The sequence below is a fragment of the Nicotiana tabacum genome, chromosome 19, assembly GCF_000715075.1.
Source record: "Nicotiana tabacum cultivar K326 chromosome 19, ASM71507v2, whole genome shotgun sequence".
Classification (NCBI taxonomy): domain Eukaryota; kingdom Viridiplantae; phylum Streptophyta; class Magnoliopsida; order Solanales; family Solanaceae; genus Nicotiana; species Nicotiana tabacum.
Window position 1 is genome coordinate 110,903,542 of NC_134098.1, and position 6,069 is coordinate 110,909,610.

At 41.4% G+C, this 6,069-nt stretch overlaps 1 non-coding gene across 1 annotated transcript; it reads right to left on the reverse strand.

The window, feature by feature from the left end:
• Nucleotides 1-4,459: 4,459 nt before the first annotated feature.
• Nucleotides 4,460-4,566, reverse strand: LOC142173963 (small nucleolar RNA R71). The gene has a single exon (XR_012703328.1). It is a non-coding gene; the product is annotated as a small nucleolar RNA R71 (small nucleolar RNA).
• Between the last annotated feature and the right edge of the window lie 1,503 nt (nt 4,567-6,069).

Here is a 6,069-nt window from a genome sequence, read left to right on the forward strand (position 1 = left end):
TAAAGGAAACAAATCGCATGATGAGGAATCAAGAAGGGCAGTACTCCTAACAGCCCTGTAGCCTCTCGAAGATAAGTACAGACGTCTCCGTACCGATCCGCAAGACTCTACTAGACTCTCTCATGACTCGTGAGACCTAAGTGAACCTAGTGCTCTGATACCAAGCTGTCACGACCCAAAATCCATAAAGTTCGTGATGGCGCCGGACACCACTATCAGGCAAGCCAACAATAATTACTTAATTGGGTTCTCATTTTATTATTTTTGAAATCATATTTTTCCTTTAATTTAAATAGTAAAGAATGGGGATTTACAGAGTAAATAATAATACTTTTAACAAATTCAATACAGAATAACCCATAATCATCTCAAAACCCGGTGTGACAAGTGTAGCATTAACTAAGAATATAAAATAAAATACAGCAGCTGTCCGGAATACAAATTGGACAGGAAAAAGGTAAATACTCTGAAGGAGACTCTGCTGGCTGCGGGTCGACAAATGGAATGCAGCTCACCTAGGTCCCTGCATGTATACACGCCTCTTCCCTCATATGGCCTCTAGACATATATGTACCTGCACAAAAATGTGCATCAAGTGTAGTATGAGTACGTAAGTAACATGTACCCAGTAAGTATCTAGCCTAACCCCGGAGAAGTAGTGACGAGGGGTCAACATCGACGCTTACTAGTCGTCCAATAAGGAAAATACAGTAAGAAGTAAAACAGATATGGGGCAGAACAAATACGCGAATTAAATAATTATAAATATGTGGTACAATCTTCCTATCAACAATAAACTCAACTCTCGATTAGCAATCACCTCCTCCCCCGGAGTGCATATATATATATATAATGGACCTCACCAGATGGGTCTCCATAATTCAAATTAGGAAAACTCTCAGATACACTGGCCCTTTGTACAATTAATATGCACGATTTCCTAGAAGGATTCTTACAAAACTGCCGAGGCATACGGCCCGATCCCATCATAATTTGGTATATAACCATAGATACATCTATTATATATATTACCGAGGCAAATGACCCGCTCCTATGAGAGTGTGGTACATAATCCTGCCGAGGCGAACGACCTGATCACATAAAATGTGCGCACTGCTGAGGGTCAAACGGTACGAACCATAGATGTATCTATCCTGCCGAGGTGAACGTCCTGCTCCCATTAGAATACGAAAGCTTTAACGCATCCTTGACCCCACTCATGAAGGGACAAGTGAGTTTTAGGAAAGCTTTGGGGAAAGCCCTTCGATGAGAACGTGTAACGCGGGGGAAATTCATAAGAAATGTACAATTATTCCGTGGCAAGTCATAAAGTTCATCCGGTGTCGACAATAGTGAGTCTACCACTCTACACAAGTCTAGTCTCAAATTTTAACATGCAATAAGGAATCTAATAGGCAAGAGACAACTCAAATAGTACAGTTATAGCATGGCATGAACCTGAGTCTACCCAGACAATAACATGAATATAGCTACGTACAGACTCTCATCACCTTTGTATATGTAGTCCCCGCAACAAGTACCAAATATCAATTACAACACCTAGGGGGTAGTTTCCCCCTCACAGAGTTAGACAGGAGACTTACCTCGCTCCGAAATTCCATAACCGGCTCCAAGCCCTCTCTAACACCTCAAACCGGTGCCCGTTGCTCCAAACTAGTCAATTAAGATGCAACCCAATCACAATTTACTCTAATACTCATAATTAATTAATTTATAATAATTTCCAACTCCGCTAAAAAAATCAATAAAGCAACCCTCGGGCCTACGTGCCCGGATTCCGAAAATTTTCATAGATAACTATTACCCATAACCTCACGAACTCAACTATATAATTTATTTCCAATTCCATGTCCAAATTCGTGGTCAAAATCCAAAAATACCAATTTTTAGGTTTTCTATCAAAATCCCACAATTTCTACCAATTTTCATTTTAAAATCTACCCATAATCTATGTATTAAACTCATATTAAGTAGAAATTACTTACCTCACAAAGCTAGGTTGAGATCCCCTCCTTGAAAGCTCTCAAATCGCCCAAGAGTGAATGAAAATGTTATAAAAATGGCCTAAGTCCCATATTAAATGAACCCTCACTGCGCAACGACTTTCGCACCTGCGGTGCTTTGGGCCACATCTGCGGTCCCGCATCTGCGGCGAATGCCTTGCAGGTGCGCCTTTCCCTCACCTGGCCGAGCTCCGCATCTGCGGACAAGGAGGGCCGCTTCTGTGAGCCTAGCCGCACCTGCGACCATGTCTCTCGCACCTGCGCTCACGCAGGTGCGCCCAATCTTCTGCATCTGCGGATTCTGAGCTGCCCTCCATTTCTCACTTATGCGGCTCGTGGCTCGCACCTGCAAGCCCGCACCTACAGCTAGCCAAGCGCATGTGCAATTATATCAGATCTGGGAGCTTCAGCTGTTACTCCAAGCTTCCGACTTGGTCCGAGCCTCGTCCGATTGACACTCACCCCCCTGAACATACCAACAAGTTTAGAATTATATAGCGGACTCGCTCAAACTCTCGGAATGCCGGAAACAACATTAAAACTAAGAATCGTACCCCAAAACTAATTGAATCATACTTATGAACTTCAAGTTCTTCTATTCACTCAAAATTTGCTGAAACGTACTTAGACTACTCGGATTGACACCAAATTTTGCACACAAGTCATAATTGACATTACGGACCTACTCCAACTTCCGGAATCGGAATCCGACCCCGATATCAAAAGTCCACTTCTGGTCAAACTTCTCAAAACCTTCAAATTTCTAACTTTCGCCAAATGACCCCGAAATGACCTACAGACCTCCAAATCCCCGTCCGGATGTGCTCCCAATACCAGAATCACCATACGGAGCTATTCCCAGGCTTAGAATCCCAAACGAACATCGATAACATTGCAATACACCTCAACCCAATTCTCATAAAATTCTTCCAAAATTCCAACTTCCATAATAGGCGCCGAAACGCTCCCGGGTCATCCAAAACCCGATCCGAATATATGCCCAAGTCCAAAATCGTAATGCGAACCTGTTGGAACCTTCAAATCCCGATTCCGAGGTTGTTTACTCAAAAATCACACTTTAGTCAATTCCTCCCAACTTAAGGCTTCCGAAATTAGAATTTTCTTTCCAAATCAACTCCGAACTTTCCGAAATTAAATTCTGACCGCGCGTACAAGTCATAATACCTAAAGTGAAGCTGCTTAGGGCCTCAAATTGCTGAATGACGTGCTAGAGCTTAAAATGACCGGTCGGGTCGTTATACTCCTACAGACCTATCCACTACGAACTCTTGTATATCTCCACCGAGCTTAAATTGGTAAATATTGTGAGGTTGAGACTTAATCGAGAGAGGAATTTCTACTAAACATTTGAACTAATAATTGAGTGAATTCGAGAGTCTCACTTGAACATTAGAAGTAAATTAACTAGAATTAAATTCCCGATAATTATCTTGCACCTATCCAATCAACCCATATTTTCTCCCATTGATATCTTCCTTACTTACTTTTGTTGCGATTGTCATAGTCAATTAGCTCTAGATTCTTAGTTAATTTTAGTTTTAATCACATAATTTTCAACTGCTGATCATCTTGGATAGAAATATAGCTACAAACTACGATAATATTGTTTAACTCCAATTCCCGTGGATACGATATTATATTATACTATATTCGACTAGCGAGCATATTTAAGTGTGTGTTTTGCGCTCGTCAAATTTTGGTGTCGTTGCAGGGGATTGGTGCATGACTCGATCTTCTGGGAAAGAATTGCTACCATATGAACCAGAAATCGAGAAACAACTGCGACAGTTGAGGAAGGAAAGAAATTTCCCAGAGAATATAGAGAAGGTTGGGAAATCCTCAACCAAAGAAATTATGGCTGGAGATGATGATAATGTTGATATGGCTGCAAAAGAGGCATCCCAACAACGAGAAAAAGCTGCACGAGATGCAGAGAAAAATGGTCTTCGAAATGCACAACTTGTCTATGAAGAGGAGAGGGCTCGGAGAATTGCTCAGAATTGACCCGTGGGTGCAGACCAGTTCAGAAATATACCTCCCGGGGCTGGAAGACCACTTGGTGATTATGCTAGACCGGTTTACAACCAAGGCTTATCAAGTGTTAGACCACCTCCAGTGGCTGCGAGCAATTTTGAATTGAAGCAAGGATTGCTCCAAACTCTGCAAAACTGTTGTGTCTTCAGAAGGAAGATGAGCGAAGATCCACACACACATCTGTTGGCTTCGAGGAGATTATGAACACCTTTCAATATAATGGCATGTCACAAGATGCAGTGTACTTAAGGGCATTCCCCTTCACTCTCAAAGACGGTGCAAAGTAGTGGCTTTGAAGCTTGCCCCAGGGATCTATTAGAACATGAGAGGAGATGACCCGAAAATTTCTTGATAAATATTTCTCCTCAGCTAATACGGGCAAGTTTAGAAGAGAGATCCATAACTTCTACTAGAAAGATACTGAAATTGTGTTTGAAGTGTGGGAGAGGTTCAAGGAATTAGTTCGAAAGTGTCAACATAGCGAAATTAAACTCTGGATGCAACTCCAGGATTTTTGGGATAGTTTGACACCGGCCTCACGTAGAACATTGAGTAATGCAGCTAGAGGCCCTTTGATGAAAAAGACACCAGAGGAAATAGTCACTATTCTCTATGAATTGTCTGAAGATGCAAATCAGTGGCCCTCTAAAAGTGCTGAAAGAGGAAGGCTGAATAGTGTTCACCAGGTTGATGCTAACACATCTGTGCAGGTACAACTTGATGCCATGCCAAAAGAGATTAGGAAGCTGACCTTAGCTTCTATACAAAGTGAGAATCACGTAGCTTGTGATATATATGGAAGAGGACACCCTACTCATGAGTGTCAAGCCTCAACTGAGGAAGTAAATGATGTGGGAAATTATAACTTCAATGCAATGGGTCGAAAGCACCACGGTTTTTGATGGAGTTCACCTGGGGGTACTGCAAATGCATGAAAACAAAACAACTCCAGATTCCAGGGACAAGGAGCTCTAGGCTTCCAAAATTAGTAAAGGCAGCAGTTTCAACCTCAACAATCCAATCAGCCTAGGCTATAAAATCTGATGAAGTCCTTTATTGTCAAGACAAATGAAAGCTTAGATGCTCATGGTGCAACTATCAAAGAACTTGGAACAGGGCTACGAAACTTAGAGAAACAAGTGGGACAAATTTCCACCATATTGTCTGAAAGGATCCCAGGTACTCTACCAGCTGATACTGAAAGAAACCCCAAAGAAACAGTGAATGTTGTAACTCTGAGAAGCGGGAAAGTGTTGAAAGAGCCCATTCCCTATCCAAAAAGAGGTGGTACCTGAAAAGAAAGTGGGGAGCAGCTGAAAAATGAAGTTGATAAGAAGAAAAAAGGTAAGAAGGGAACTGAGAAAAAGAAGAAGGAAGAGAATTCAAGAAGGGATGAATCTGAAGAGAGCAAGCACATGCCTGCTTTACCTTTTTCCCAAAAGCTTTATAGAGAGAAGCTGGACAAGAAATTTGAGAGATTTCTGGATATGCTAAAACAAGTTAATATAAATTTTCCATTCATAGAGGTGCTCTCCCAAATGCAAGCTTATGCCAAGTTCTTGAAAGAAATCCTTACAAAGAAGAGAAAGATAGAAGAGACATCAATGTCAAGCTCACAGAGCATTGCAGTGCAATCTTGCAAAACAAACTCCCACAAATTTGGAGATCCAGGGGAGTTTTACTATACCTTGCTCTTTAGGCACTATTAATTTTGATAAGTCTTTATGTGATTTTGGTGCCTCAATTAATTTAATGCCTTTGTCTATTTATAGAAAGCTGGAGAATGAGATTGGAGAGATAAGGTCTGCACCAATATCTTTACAGCTGGAAGACCAAACAACTATCATACCCGAGGGGATAGTGGAAGATGTCTTAGTTCGGGTTGATAAGTTTATATTTCCTATAAATTTCATAGTGGTGAAGATGGAAGAGAACAAAGAGGTCCCCTTATCTTAGGAAGACCATTCTTAGCAACGGGTAGAGCAATATT